This window comes from Chlorocebus sabaeus, chromosome 11, assembly GCF_047675955.1.
Source record: "Chlorocebus sabaeus isolate Y175 chromosome 11, mChlSab1.0.hap1, whole genome shotgun sequence".
Taxonomy (NCBI): Eukaryota; Metazoa; Chordata; class Mammalia; order Primates; family Cercopithecidae; genus Chlorocebus; species Chlorocebus sabaeus.
In genome coordinates this window covers 123,367,470-123,383,817 of record NC_132914.1, presented here as the reverse complement: position 1 = coordinate 123,383,817, position 16,348 = coordinate 123,367,470, and the positions used below count along the sequence as shown (strand labels likewise).

The window sequence follows — 16,348 nt, the reverse complement described above, 5'->3', positions numbered from 1 at the left end:
GTAAGAAACAATCTTCTAACTGTTTCAGAAGAGTAGACAAAGAGGACTAGAAGAGGCAATACTTAATCTAAAAGATTACTCATAATGAAATTTGAGGCATGTCAAGAGGTTGCCACTCAGATCGTAGCAGACCCAAGGCCCAAGCGGAAGACTGCGGCTGCCTGGGTGGAGGATGTCAATCATGAGAGGCAGGTGCAAAGTTGGATTTCCAGAAATAACACAAGGAGCTAGGGAGTGTGCCAGACTCATTTATGGCCTCTGGATTCATGGCCAGAAAAGCAGGTAAAGAGGCAGCTGTGGCTACCGGCTGATAGGCCTCCCAACAGGCAAGATGTCTCTAGGCGGTTTGTGGTCCCCACTGACTGGGGTCTCACTGAGGTAGGAGGTTGCAGGGTCACACCTTCACTAAGTATCTTCTTTCACTTTCCTCCCCAATAAGAGCACTGCTCCCTGTGGGTTGCCTGAAGATTTAAGCTACTTAGTATATACTTAGTTGTCATAAAATACCATGAGGACTGTGTCACCTATTGGGTATGCTTACTCTCATTTTTACAAGGATATGAATTGGCCCTTATTTTTATTTTGTTTTGTTTTGTTTTGTTTTTTATTTTATTTTATTTTATTTTATTTTATTTTATTTTATTTTATTTTATTTTATTTTATTTTATTTTGGTGAGTCAGTTCCTGCCTCGTGAGGCACAAAAGTAAATCCCTCCCAACCCACAGAATAATAGCAAATCAACAATGAACCTCCCCACCCCACTGGCCCCAGGATGCTGCTCTGCAGCTGGTTCATACTGAAGTTCTGTCGGAGGTCAGAGACTTACACATTTTAAGGATTTTGTTTTATTCCAAGCCATTTGTTTTTCCTTCTGTATCAGATTTGCCTGTATATGAAAATATGCTGCATAAATTATAATCTTTGCTCCTAATGTGTATTGCCAAGTTGCTTGTCACTTTTAGCAGCAGTTTCTGTTTAATGACCATTCTCCTTTTAATTCAAGTGTTAAGAATCTGTAAAAGACAAAGTGCATATGGTAATGCTTCCTAACCCCTTGTTAATTTCTCATGTGTTAGTATGCTCAGTAGCTACCGTGTATAGCCTGAATGAGCCTACTCTGTTACACTCTCCAAAATTATTGTGCTAATGCAATGAGACAATCTTTGCTCAGTAGCAAAACAGTGTCTGACATATGCTAAGTGATCAATAAAAATCAGCTAGTACTTTTATTAAAGATATTTCAGTTATTCACTTATTAACTCTGCAAGGAACAACTGTACAAGAGGCTCTGTGTACACCAGTCAAGAGAAAAGGCATGTTTATCTAGACTAAACTTAGTCTAGGTTTTGAGATCCCAGGAGCATAGATAGATACTGGGGAAGAATAAGATAAGTTTACACAGTCTGGCCAAGATGGTGAAACCTCGTCTCTACTGAAAGTACAAAAAAAAATCTGGGCATGGTAGAGGGTGCCTGTAATCCCAGCTACTTGGCAGGCTGAAGCAGAGAACTGCTTGAACCCAGAGGCAGAGGTTGCAGTGAGCTGAGATCACGCCACTGCACTCCAGCCTAGGCAACAGAGTGAGACTCCATCTCAAAAAGCGATGAAAAAGAGATAATTTTAAACATACTGCTTGAGCTTCTCTTTAATTCATTTAATTTTTTAGTTATACAACAATAGATTAGCTTGGTTTTATCTGTATTTACTCTTGGAGTTTAACCCATCAATGGATGGCTCATTCCTGGGAGAACAGGAAACGACAGGACACTGTACTTCAACTGGTGACAAAGGCTTAGTGGCAGAGCCAGAATCAACAGCCATCTGCTGCCAGTGTTAGCATTTTTCTGTGTCAATAATAGCAATATGCACTGCGATGTATCCGTGAGTGTTTACTCCATCACAGATAACTTATTTAATTTGCCCAAGACCCTGGTGAGGAATTAGCCTCATTAAACAACTCTTTATGAAACAAATCTTAAATCAACATGGGAGATCCTCAGACTCCAGATTTTGTGCTCATTGTATGTAGTTTTTTTCCAAGTCTTGCTACTTTTCAATATTTTAGGTGACAGAATTATCATTTTAAAAAATGAACTTAACAGTACTAAGCCTTAAGTTCAATATTATGTTCAGAGAAAGCTTTCCAAAAAGGGAAAAGCAATGAAAATACAACCTTGTCAAATTTGGTACTGTTTTTTTTTTTTTTTTTTACTAATCCTCAATTTCATTTTCTATTATGGTTTTAAAGTTAGAAAATACATATTTTAACCTTTTTGTTATTTATTTGCTTTAATATTGAAAGCCTCTCAGGGGTGTACTACCCAGAATCTCTGCTCACATTTGCCTGCCATACCTTTTCCCTCAGAGACACAGGCGTTTGTATCATCTGCCCCGCTCTGAGCTTTTGCCAAACTGCCCCCTGCCCAACAACCCCACACACACACTGGTGCAAGGCTTCACATTTAGCTGCAACATTACCACATGTTGATTGAAGGATCTCCTGGAAGTGCTACCTCATCTCTCTTTGTGATGGCCAAAGTCAAAGCAAGTAGAAAGAGGTATATAGAAGCCCCTCCACTGAAAATTCAAAAATCCCACTGGGAATTTATTTTTTCTCATTCAGAGAAAGGTGACCTTTTACTACCCTCTCAGAGAAAGTAGAAATTTTCTCTTCTCAGAAATATCCATGAGGATTGATACTGGCTATTGATTGAAGTTTAAATCTGACATTCACTTCTATTATTCCATGAATATCACATGTTCCATGGATCTCGACATGTTGACAGTGTCCAGTACAGCCTTAGATTGCAGTCACAGCAAGAAGCTGAGGACTCGCCAGTAGAACATTCTTGAAACAGACTTCTTAAATGTTTTCTGAAATGCATTTAAGGACATTTCCTTGCATATCCTCATTCATTTAGCTAAATCCCTATTTTGCTAAATTCAAACCTTAGCAGTACAAACTTTAAAGACAATATGTTTTCATATATTCACTACTCACTGGAAAAATTAGCACTTCCTACTATTTTTCCTAGAACTGTACCCTTTAAAGTTCTGGAAAGCAGTGGAAAGGCAGAACAATGGATCTAATTACAGAGATGTTCTAGTTTTAATTTTAATCACTTAGTAGTACCCAGACTATTATTTATGTGATCATGAAAAATAAAAATAAAAACTAATTGTGTGGGTAAACTCTGATTTTAAAAACCATTTTTCTAATATTTAGCCTTGTCAGCATACATAAAAGAAATATTTTTGCATTTATAATATTTTAGGGGCTAAAGTACACTGATTAAATGTACTGCTTTGAGCAAATCATAAGTAATGCAGCCTTTACATTTTGGACTATCAAAAATGCCATTCACATTTAATTACATCTCATCGCCAATCTTTCTTAACGGTCATTTAAGGCTTTAAACTCATCAGAGCAACATCCGGTTATAAAAAGGGTCTTCCAGTATGGCAATTCCTCAAGGATCTAGAACTAGAAATACCATTTGACCCAGCAATCCCATTACTGGGTATATACCAAAGGATTATAAATCATGCTGCTATAAAGACACATGCACACATATGTTTATTGTGGCACTATTCACAATGGCAAAGACTTGGAATCAACCCAAATGTCCATCAATGACAGACTGGATTAAGAAATTGTGGCACATATACACCATGGAATACTATGCAGCCATAAAAAAGAACGAGTTCATGTCCTTTGTAGGGACATGGATGCAGCTGGAAACCATCATTCTCAGCAAACTATCACAAGAACAGAAAACCAAACACTGCGTGTTCTCACTCATAGGTGGGAATTGAACAATGAGAACACTTGGACACAGGAAGGGGAACATCACACACCAGGGCCTGTTGTAGGGAGCGGGGAGGCGGGAGGGATAGCATTAGGAGATATACCTAATGTAAATGACGAGTTAATGGGTGCAGCACACCAACATGGCACACGTATACATATGTAACAAACCTGCACATTGTGCACATGTACCCTAGGACTTAAAGTATAATAATAAAAAAAGAGAAAGCCAACTGTAGAGCAAGAGAAATGAAATTAAAACAAAAACAAAAAACAAAAACAAATGAAGAGGGTCTTCTAGTCCAATAACACCCACTTTCTAGGTGTATGTCAACAATGAATTCATTCCCTGATTACCTAACAAAGGTGGGTTGCATGCTTTCTAAGTTATTCATACTTGTTTTATAACTTCACATATGTTAGCATCATCACTTTGTAGGAAAGAAAACTGAAGATTAGAGAGTTTAAGTCGTTTGCCCAAAAAACACTTTATCATTAAGTTTGAATTTGGATCTGTGGCTTCCTCTGTAACCAAATACTACAATTTCAGTGTCAACTTTTCTCATTGGAAAGTGCATTGAAATGGTGTTTTAGTGGGTCATCCTACTAAATGCTTCCTTCCTTCATTCTTTTCTTTCTTCTTGACTTTACTGCGGTTTTAAAAAAAAATCTCATTTTCTAGCAATACAAACGTTTGAGTAAGCAAAATATTTCTGTCAAAGTGATAATTTGTGTATGTGAGGCAAAACATCTTAACTTACTGAAAACTTGATTTTTAAATTCCAAGCCTGCTCTCTAGTTGGTGACACACATCTGAATCTCAGAGGAACGTTTTGGCCCAGGGAAAGATGTGGCAGTCATCAGCCTAGGGACAGTACCTGGAACAAACAAACAAAAAAGTATAAAAGTGGGTGAGATATCAAAAGAGAGCGTGTGGATTGAGAAGACCAGTTGGCTGAGATAAAAAACAACCAACCAACTAACCAACCAAAAAACAAGACAGCCCTCAGGGAACAGGCTTATGCAGAAGGCAGGCAGAGGCCGGAGAACCATGCAGGAGTAAGGGGATGGCAGCTGAAGTCAGAGAGAGGCCGGGTGGCTGAGAAAACCGCAAGAAATAAAGAACAGTTGGATATAAATCTAGTATCTTAAATCTGAGTTATCAAGGTCAACCTTTAACCAAAATCAATATCTAAACGTTGCCAAAAAATAATAGCAACCCATTGGACAACTGTCAATGCCCATTGGATCCTGAGATCCTGGTCTCTAAAACTAACTCAGCTGGAAGAATCCAGGACTCATTGGAGACTGGCTTGTTCCAAGGCTTGGGGCAAAAATAAATTCAGAAGGTGGTAGCAACTTGCCGACATTGCTGGAAAGCAAGAATGCATTTTAAATATCAAAAGAAATGCTAAAGGAGCAGTGAAATTTAATAAAGGGCTTTTAGGAGCCCAGTTGTTCAAAGCTTTAAAAACAGAACTCACAGCAATGAATTATTGAAATAAGTTGAGTTAATGAAAGGTGGTGAGTTAATTATATTCAAAGGAAAAAAAGATTCAAAAGGGAGACTATAATAACATATTTTTATTGAAATAAGTGTGTGGCATTTGTGTGTGTCTCTCTCTGTGTGTGTGGGTCAGAGAGAGAGAGAGAGAATTTTACTTATTCTGTTAATTACATGGCTGTATGTATGTGTGACAAAATTAATGGTATCAATTGTATGATGTTTTAGAATATGTTGCAACGGAACTATAGTAATATGTTTTATAATAACTGACATTTTATGTGTTCTGTCTATTATTTAGGATTTATTAAGTAATAAGAACAGCCATTTTAAAATGTCATTTAATTTCTCTAAGGAAATTTAATGAATGTGGAACTGAATTTGGTATTGAATGTTCAAAGGCCTAAAAGTTTTTTCTAAGTCTTTATGTATATTTAAATAAAACCACGTCAATTTTGTTGTAAGTGTTCCTCATTTTCTACTCCTGAATGCACTGAATGACTGTTTTTTATTCTAGTAATGATATGGCTATATGTGCATGCAACGAAATTAAAATTAATTGCATCAATTGTATGATTTTTTTTGTCCCAGAGGGCCTAGATTAACAGAAGTCCAGTTTCAATCAGGCAATTATCAACAGTGCCCAAACAGGACAGAAATATTTATTTGATTTGTCAGTAAAGGTGGAGTAGGGTGACCTCAGCGGAGCCAATTCAATTGATTGAGCGTTGAGGCAGGAATACTGGAAGGTGTGTGTCCTTAAGGGCATTAGTCCCTAAAACGAAAGAGCCAGACAGAAACACAAGAAGTGTGCAGAATGCCAATGTGTGTGTATCTCATAATGTCTGGAAGATCAGTGTCCCTGCCAGGAAGGAAGAGTATGGAAAACGTGCAGAACAAAATCAGTAGCTAATGCATCAGTCTCACCAAGGGCTAAAGCAACTGAGCAGGAGGTCTGACTCCAATCAGAACTGGGCAATGTGGGACTGGAATCCAAGGTGCTGGACTGTAAGGTCATTGTGCTTTGAAACAGGGACAAATAAAACACTTGAAAAGGCCAAACGAGGCAGTCCATGGGGTGAGAAAAATCACCCAGTGTGTCTGCTGCTCCAGAGCTGCTCCCAGCTGAAAATCTCTAATCTTTAGCTGATCGAATCCCACTGAGGAGGTAACTTGAATAATTTTTGAAGAATAAATTCCAATATGTCTGGGATAGTAATTCCAATTTTCTGGAAATATTAAAATGATTTCCTTAGTATCTCTTTAAGCTCAGGAAAACTTAGAACCAACAAAACAGATGATGAATTATATCAAATCTGTATATTGTATTTATTTGCTAAGGTAAGAAGTAATTGGGGAAGTTTTTGGTACTTAAAACATTTGTAATTGTTAAGACAATTTGTCTTATTAGATTACAGATTCATCTTTCTTTTCCAGTTAAAATGCAATTTAGAAATCAATTTTTGATTTTTGTCTTTAAGTTGAAAAGTATAAGAAATTAATCTAAATACAAAAACAATAATAGAATGTAAAAATAACATTTATTTATTATATTTCTGGGCTTGTTTAAATGCTTAAGATAGTTTTGCTTATTAAATAGCATATGAATTGCTTAACAAGAGAGTGGATATATTCAATTTACAAATACTATTTCAAATATTTAAAGAAACTTAGTTAAGGCTTTTAAAATTGTCTTATAAATATTGAAATAGATTTGCAAGTAAAATATTAAACTTGTAAGTTGAACATAATGACTTATGGAAAATCTTAAGTTTGGCATTTTATTTACTTGAATATTTTGATTAGTAATTTAAAAGGCAAGGAGCCACAGATAATCTTCTCTATGCACTGAAGCCACCCTTCAAGGCAACAACTCATACTAACAAAGTGGAATGAGCTGCTACTGGGACACGGACCACTCTGGGAGGGTGGGTGGAAAGAGAGAGGAGCAGGAAACAGAAGCTCATTCATGGAAACCAACAGAAACAATAAACCAGAGCTGCCAAGAGAAGCACAGAGGATCTTCAAAATATAATACTAAGGGGAATATAGATCTAGACCGCAGTGCAATATTCGTCAATTTAAAACACATGCATACACAACCTGTAATTACACACTATACAAAGATTCAAAGATACCACACAAAGGCATACATCAAGCACATGGGTACCTCCACAAGGAGGGGGTAATGGTAGATGAGAGAAGGGAAAAAATGAGAGGGCCTGGCAGGAACAATTGTGATAGGACCATAAACTAAGGAGTAGGATCAACCAAACCCATGGCTACCTGTGTTTTAAACTGTTTTAAAAGAAAAAAGAAAAGAAAACAAGGACAGAAAGGAGAGAGGGATGAAAATGAACTAAGAACCATACACTGGGGTTGATTCTATCCTGATCTGATCTGCAAAAGGCCCTTCAACTCAGCCTTCCTGTTGCAGGTTGGAAAAGATAGATAGATAGATAGATAGATAGATAGATAGATAGATAGATAGATAGATAGATAGATAGACAGACAGACAGATAGATAGTTTCTAGTGGGAAATATATATATATATATATCTCTCTTCAGACTCACCTGGCTCAATAAAATACCAAACTTCATGGTAGTTACTATTATAAGAGTAACTTCTTTCTTTTGCCTGTCCCTTCACTGGGATCTGATAAACAATAAATATTGGTGATAATTATGAGAATAGTAACTGGAGTCTGCATTTCCAAATGTGTGGATGAAGATAAGGTTCCCTTCTCAATTCTTTTAATATTACTATTTCTCACCATCCCCTAAATTTGTACAAGTCATTCTGAAATGAAACACCAACTATTCACACATTAACTGAAGCAATTATTTTTTTTGCCCCTTCTTCTCTCTTTTTGTTCCAACCATTAAGAAATGTGAGAAACTAATTAGTCTTTATGTAAATTTAAATTAAACCATGTAAATTTTGCTGTGGGTGTTTCTCCTTTTCTACTCCTGAATGCTTTCAATGAATGTTATTTATTCTGGTAGTTAGATGGCTGTATGTGCGTGTGATAAAATTAAAATTAATTGCATTGATTATATGATTTTTTTTTGTCCCAGGGAGCCTGGATTAACAGAAGCACAGTTTCAATCAGGCAATTACCAATAGTGCCCAAACAGGACTGAAACTATTCATTTGATTTTTTCAGTAAAAGTGGACTAGGGATTTCTACAGAAGCCTCTGACATTCCCACACTTTACCCCAGGACAAACTTCAAGGTGGGAAACTAGTCAACAAAATAAAGGTAAGAGTTTCCAATTTCCAAAGGTGGGAATTGTCTCTGTAGGATAGAAGTACAGAAACACTTTCCCATAAAGGACCAGATGGTGCATATGTTAGACTTTGTGGAAGAAGAGGCAGAACTGAGGATATAATAAAAGTACAAGAAACAAAACTCCTGATTTCTCCACCCCATCTGCTATTTCCATGTTACTCACCACTTCAGATGCTAGGCTGCAGTGCTGTGAGCCTGCCAGCTGGGTGGAACCTCTGGGAGTGGAGGGGGAATCAGGGTGGAGCTTGGTGTCTGCAGCCCACAGTGCTTTCCCACTCAATCCCTGACTGCTGGACATGACAAAAACAGGCAGCTGCTTGGAGTTGGCTCACAGGCCATGGTCCACTGATCTTTACTCTAAGGAGTCACATCTACCCATAAAATGAACCATCCATGGCTAAAGATGTTTAATTGAGACAAGGGAGTATAATAATTACTGGATGAGAGAGCAGGTCTTTAGTCTGGTGATGGCAGGAGCAATGGATTCACCAAACCCCTTTAATTTTCCGGCTAGCCACACTACTGGACTATATTGCCCAGCATTCCTTGCAGTTAAATTGGGGTCATGTGACTGGGCTCCAGCCAATAAAAGTGATGTGAGCCTGGCAGTAGAACTTTCTGCAAGGTTCCAGATTCCAGGGTGACCATAGCAGCTGTGTGTTATGGGATCATAATGCAGAAAGACCAGGGTCTTCAAATGACTACATAAGGCAGAGGTTTCCCCCCTGACCCCCACACTTGGGATTGTAATGCAAAGAATAAATAAATCTTTACGATGAAAACCACTGGCAGTTGGGGGTTGTTACAGTAGTGAAAAGACTGTGACTAATAGAGGCAGCAAGAAATAGAGGGGAGAGAGAACGGTGCCCATGTGCGTTATCCTGCAAAAGGGGCTCACTGTCCAATGTGCTGGAACCCAGTACTATGACACGGGGTTTTTGAGAAAAGGAAAGCTTTATACTGCAAGTTGACTCACAAGGAGACAGGAGTGAAGCTCAAACCTGTGCTAGTTTCTATTGGGAAAAGTTCACGGGGTGGATTCCGAGATTAGTAGGTAATTGATGGAAGGAAAGGGGATGTCTGGAAAGCCCTTGGGCATGTACAATTATCTTTTTGCACTAACTCATGTGCAATTGCAGGGAAAGTTAGTATGAAACATGCAGTGAAAATTCAGGCTGTGATGTCAGTCGGCTCGTCCTGTACAAACTCCGGTCATCCATATCAGTTCCAGCTGATTTCAGTCAGGTCTTTTATCTCATAAGCAAAGTTTCAGTGTTTTAGCAAGTTGTTTCTTTTCTTATCTGCCATCCCACAACCTCAAGAATTTCTGTAAGCTACTGGTTTCTTCAACTTTTGGGGGCAGAGTTTTGTGTGTGACCCACAAAGTTGTAATAGTTCCATAATGAGGGACCCACACCTCCTAGAGAGGGGATGTTTCTGAGAGGGTCATCACTGAGGAGCAGAGCTGGACTAATACAAGATGAGACAAGACATGCCAACATAGAGGGCAGCCTTCTCAATGAGAGGCTCTCATTTTCAGAGAGAAATAAGCTGTGTTTTCTCCATTTCATCTGCCTCCTGGTAAGCTATCATCTTGTGGTATCGTTGAGATGAGGCACCCATACTGTGCTCTGAAAGGAACAATAAAATTACCTGAGAGTCTTCAAAATAGGTGAGAGATAAAGGACAATGTTAGAAGAGGAGTATCCACAAAACCATGAGTATACAGAATAAGAAGAAAATATAAACTGAGAATAGAGGGAGTCAGCAACAGTGGAACACGTGGATTTTACATAAATGTGCCCTATATGAACACCACAGGATAGCCAACCTTATGTTGTCTATCATAGAGGAGTCACTGGGGAAATATCCTAGTAAAATTACCAGGTTTAATATGAAATTTTCAACAATCAGAACTTACAGAGTACAGTAGTTAAGAGCGTGGGTTTGGAAGGAAAAAATCTGGTATCATTTGCCAAGTCTGGGACCTAGAGAAAATTTTCACCAAGCCCCTTTCATTTTCCTGCTAGCCACATGACTGAACTACATTGCCTAGCATCTCTTGCAGTTAGGTTGAGATCATGTGATTGGATTCTCACCAGTGAAAATGATGTAAGACTGGCAGTAGAATCTTCCGCAAGATTCAGGATTCCAGGGTGACCATAGCAGCTGTGTGTTATGGGGCTATAATGCGGAAAGACCAGGGTCTTCAAATGACTACATAAAGCAGAGGTTTCCCTGCTGCCTGCCCCACAGATCCCTGCCGCATTTTCTCATCTGCTAAATGGGGATATTATTCGTTAATTCATAGAGATCTTGTAAGAATTAACCTAAAAATTAAGATACATTTTTAAAATGTGGCATTTATTAGGCAGTTGATAAATGCTAATTATTATGGCATTTAGTAATGCTTTAACAATAGCATTGGAGGTGTGAAAGTTGATTTGGCCGAGAAGCTCAATTGAATGGAAGCTCAATTGCCTGTTCCCATATACAATATCAGAAAAGTTATTTTGAATATTCATGGGATACCAAGAATAATCCAAATGGGAGGATGAGAGCCCCAGCCCAATGTCAGTACCTGTTTTCTCTGGGAGGCTTCTTTGGAAAACCAGGTATCTCATAGTTGGGCAGGTCTCTGCACATAGGCTTTATAGATCTTAGATTCTATGCCTTGTCTCTCTCACAAGGTCTCAATTCTCTGAGCTGAGTGCTGTTCTGCTGTTCATTTAAGAGTCTCCAAGTGGAGCCCATCATAGGCTAAATTGCCAAAACCCCTGGTACAGGTGTATGACTTTAGCTCAGACACCAGCACAGCCTCTGCTCTGTTCCTGTTAGCCCTTGATGTCATCCAGAGATCTGAGCTGTTGCATCTTGACCTCCAGGAGTTGGTTCCGTTGGGCCTAGGTCTTGTTTCCCAGGTCTGTCTCCATGCATGGCCTCTGCTCTGGGGCTCTTCCTGCCAAACTGCGAGATCTTTATCATCGAAGTATCCTGGGGCCAGGTATCGTATTTACACAGGAAAAACCCAACACATGGTCATGACATTGTAGTAAAGAGTCTTGGATTCAGATGGAGGAGGAGAAAGAAACCTGTTCTGGGAGTCAAGATTCCCAAAGTGCACCTTCATCTCCATTAAGAGGCATGTTAGCTCTGCTGTCTAGACATTCCTAGAGGAGAGTGAAGGGAAACAGATTTCAGGTATAGTGTTTTCTTTTTTTTTAACTTTTATTTTAAATTCAGGGGTGCATGTGTAGGTTTGTTACATAAGTAAACTTGTGCCATGGGGTTTTATTGTACAAATTACTTCATCACCCAGGTATTAAGCCTACTACCCATCAGTTATTTTTCTTGATCCTCTCGCCCTACCCTCCCTCCACCCTCTGACAGGCCCCAGTGTCTGTTGTTCCCCTCCATATGTCCATGTGTTCTCATCATTTAGCTCCCACTTATAAGTGAGAACATATGGTATTTGGTTTTCTGTTTCTGTGTTAGTTTGCTCAGGATAATAGCCTCCAGCTCCACCCATGTCCCTGCAAAGGACACAATCTCATTCTCTTTTTTATGGTTGCATAGTATTCCATGGTGTATATGTCCCACATTTTGTTTATCCATTCTATCATTGATGGGCATTTAGGTTGATTCCATGTCTTTGCTATTGTGAATAGTGTTGCAGTGAACATATGCATGTATATGTCTTCATAATAGAATGATTTATATTCCTTTGGGTATATACCCGTAATGGGATTGCTGGTTCAAATTGTATTTCTGTCTTTAGGTCTTTGAGGAATTGCCACACTGTCTTCCTTAATAGTGGAACTAATTTGCACTCCACCAACAGTGTATAAGAGTTTCTTTTTCTCCAAAACCTCACCAGTATTTGCTATTTTTTGACTTTTTAGTGATAGCCATTCTGACAGGTGTGTGATGGCATCTCAAAGAGCTCCTGTACAACAAAATAAACTATCAACAAAGTAAACAGATAACCTACAGAATGGAAGACAATTTTCCCAAACTATGCATCTGATAAAGATCTAATATCTGCATCTATAAGGAACTTAAACAAATGTACGAGAAGAAAACCAACAACCCCATAAAGAGTGGGCAAAGGACACAAACAGACACTTTTCAAAAGAAGACATACATGTGGCCAACAATCATATGAGAGAAAGATCAGGTATAGTGTTTTCAGTGATGGGACAGGCATGGAGGAAGACAATCAAAGTCCTCTCATGAGACATGGCAAGGAGATTAGAATGAATGAGAACCAGGAAGATGAGGAAAGAGGAGCAGAGACAAAAATGGAGAAAGGAGGGCAAAGAAGAGTTGGGATGGAGAGAGAAGACTCTAAAGACAGAGAGGATGGACATATGAAGAGAAGTTGAAGCTCAGGACCTTGTGGAGAGCCATGGGGTTTAACCTAAGGTATGAATGAATGTAGAGGACTACGTGCTCGCAAAGACGTTCCCGATAAGTCCTGCTCTTGCAAACGAAGCAGGGCGTTCCTTCCCTGTAAACAGGGAGGACAAAGGAGCCAGCTGCAAACAGCAGACCCTGGGGGCTTATTTATGTGTAAACATCTTGAAAATCCAGAAAGTCAGGGAAAGGTCAGAAAAACAACAATGTGTCTTGTGACTTGGCAAGATTTCACAAATGACTGTATAAAATAAAGCAGAGTGCGCCATTCGAGGTGGCTGCCATGTTTGTCTTGTCTTGTGTTGTCTTGTGTGTTCATTCCTTTGTTTAGGAAACACGCGGACCCCAATAATGAATGGAAGCAAGCCATGGCTATGGTTGCCACCAAGCCAGGAGATGTGTTTCCCCTTGATTGAGGGGTGTGAGACCCCCCAGGGTCAGGGCTCCTGTTCAGTCACGGGACTCTCCATCCCAGCTCAGATGCCCCCAGAGAGGATATAGCAGTCACTCCTAGAGGCCACTGCAGGGAACTGAAAATTATTCTCTGCTCCATTTTTTGTTGGTGGGGAGAAAGGATGAGGAATTAGTCACCCCCTTGTGGGAACCCAAAAGGTGCTTCTCTTAAGAGCCCTGCAAGGCCACAGGGACTCTTGCTTGGGTCCAGGAAAAATGCTGCTTCCAGGGAAGAAGCAGCTCTGGCCCTGGCCTCCATTCCTTCAGTCCTCTTTAGTCTTCAGCCAGGGACAAGGACCCCAGGCTGCCCAGAGGTGAGAATGAGGCCTTGCTATTGCAGAGAACATAGGTTTGGGTTGGTGTGACTGGGATAGGAATGGGGGTGGTCACAGGAGGCAGGAGGATCCAAAAGAGATCTTGTTCACCAAGCACCCTCTTCTGTCACATCCCACTTGTGTGCTCACCAATGCATCATGTTGAGTAGTGCTGGACACATGTAAGATGTCTTTCTCTTCAGAGTGAGCCTCACAGGAGTAGGAAAGGGGAGCTTGGGGGAGGAATTGGGAGGGGAATAGGCACTCTCTTTGCAGTGCGTTGGCACAGAGGAAAGAAAAGAAGCACTGAATATATGGTGCAGCCCTTGGCCTCTCAGGGTTCTGAGAGCAAGACCAAAGGAAGCCAGGGTAGGCATCTGGGGACAGACAGGCAGGTGGCCCCAGTGCCAACCTCCTCTGTCCCACTCTGTCTCAGATCACTGAAAAGTGGTGATGACTCTGGGAGCCCCCTGTCCAGCCCCACAGTCTGGCAGCAAAGAGGAGCATGGGATTGAGATAGACCACAAGAACTCCTCTCAGTCTGCCTCCCCACCAACTGGGTGACCTCAGGCAACGTGTTTCCCCTCAGTTCTGGGTCTAAAAACACCATTATGAAGAAAATATCAGAAGTAAAAATGTTAATTATAAAGTGCTTACCTCAGTGCCTGACACAGTGCAAGTGCTCAAAAGCTGAGAAACTTCAGGAAGGATGGAAGAGGGAGGAACAACTCTGAAGGAGGGAGGCTGAGCCTCCACGATCGCTGCAGTACAGAAGCGACGTCCCACAAGCTCAACACCTGAGCCACCAAGCCCCTGTCGTGGGAGAAGAGTCCTCGTTGTCCTCATTTTGCTGTTCTCATCAAAATCTGCCCCCAAATCTGGCTGTCTTGGGAGTGTAGTCACTTCTTTCTGGCTGTTTCCAAGGATGCTGAAGACCACATTGCTAGGAGACCAGGTCAGAACTTACCCATAAGGTGATTCCCCTCCTCCCACCAACTTAGAGAAGAGCAAGCTCCCATTTCTGCTTTTATAAAACCGCTGCTTCTAAAAAGTATATGAAACAGCTGTTTGCAAGACACTGGGCATCAGGCAAAAGAGGATGTTGGCTCCTGAAAGATGAGAAAAAAAGCAAGGCAGGCCTTACAATTGTCCAGCTTACTACAGGGATAGAGTTTCCGGTTGTAGGGCCTGCCTTGCTTTTTTCTCATCTTTCAGTGACTATTTATACTTTGTTTGGTTTGGTTTGTTTCTGGTGGGAGGGTAATTCCATTCCCCGTTATTACATCTTGGCTGAAATAGAACCTCCTCATTGCAACTTTAATTGCAATTTTAAGTAATTTTTACTCAGTGTTCAATTTTGGCCACTTATTAAACAAAGTCTGTTTGAACACAGTAAGTCCACTTAACACTTAGCCATTTTATAAGGAGTGTTGCTTTGTTTCAGTGACTATTTATCCTACCCTAGGCACTGATGTATGATATTTATTCATCCATTTAAAACTCAATGATTGTTTGAGGGGTGTGCAATTATTTAAGACTTCATTGTGGAAACAGAGGATTAAGGGATGAAGAAATACACATGAAGAGCATAGCCTGCAAATGATGGAAGCTGGATTTCAACCGAGGCAATGTCCTTAAAACCTGCACTCTTCATTGAAGAAGATGCTATGCTGCCTAGCCCAGGGTGGAGTCGTATCAACCATGACTAGAAACTTATTTTCAGAGCAATACCCCATCGGGATCTTTCACAAACAATAAACCTCTCATTTCAGTGTTAAAATATGAACCACGTCACACACAGCACACTGAACGGACAAAGCTTCTTTTAAACAGAAGAGCAGTTTCCTGCTCTCACATGGACACAGATGAGCAGGTTAATGCTTGTCAAGGGCTAGAGTAAAACATACTAGAGGAGGAGTTAGGAGATCATAGGTAAGACATTGCACAGTTTGCTTTTCACACTGTGTGGATTAGTAGAAGGAATAGGAAGGGCCATGACCCAAGAAAGGGATGGTGGGAAAGAGTGCTATCAACCCCTTCAATAATATCCAAATAGCCACATCGAAAACCAACCACTTCTGTGCACTGGCCCTCACTGCATGCCTGACATTTCACTCCTACCATGACTCCATGAAATAGAGGTGCTCTCACTTCCCCAATTCAAAAATAAGGAGTTTTGATGCTCAGAGAAGCTGAGAGGGTCACAACCCAAGATCACATGTCTAAAGGCTGGTGAAGGTGGGAGTCATGCTTAGTTAGGCCTCTGGCTGCAGAATCCTCATTCTTACCCAATATCTTCCATTGTCTCCCCAAATGCTTTATGGAAATTAATTCATTTTCTTTCCCTAGCAGCTCTCAGAGGTAAGTACTGTCATTAACTGAGGTAAGTACTATCATTAACGGATATAATTTGGATCTGTGTCCCTGCCAAATCTCATGCTGAAACGTAATCCTGGGTGTTGGAGGTGGCCTGGTGGGAGGTGTTTGGATCATGGGGTTGGACCCCTCACGAATGGGTTAGCGCCATCCCCTTGATAATGAGTGAGTTCAATTCACACA

At 40.3% G+C, this 16,348-nt stretch overlaps 1 long non-coding RNA gene across 2 annotated transcripts; it reads right to left on the bottom strand.

Moving 5' to 3' along the window:
- Nucleotides 1-826: 826 nt before the first annotated feature.
- On the bottom strand, nucleotides 827-10,659 carry LOC103239366 (uncharacterized). 2 transcript variants are annotated; one of them, XR_005237062.2, is made up of 5 exons: nucleotides 9,044-9,149; nucleotides 8,770-8,896; nucleotides 4,571-4,687; nucleotides 2,480-2,578; nucleotides 827-1,014 (listed from the first exon to the last, which is right to left on the bottom strand). It is a non-coding gene; the product is annotated as an uncharacterized lncRNA (long non-coding RNA). The 2 variants fall into 2 exon arrangements; XR_012094700.1 differs by lacking the exons at nucleotides 827-1,014; nucleotides 2,480-2,578; nucleotides 9,044-9,149 and adding an exon at nucleotides 10,528-10,659 and having other exon boundaries at nucleotides 4,488-4,687.
- Nucleotides 10,660-16,348: the final 5,689 nt, after the last annotated feature.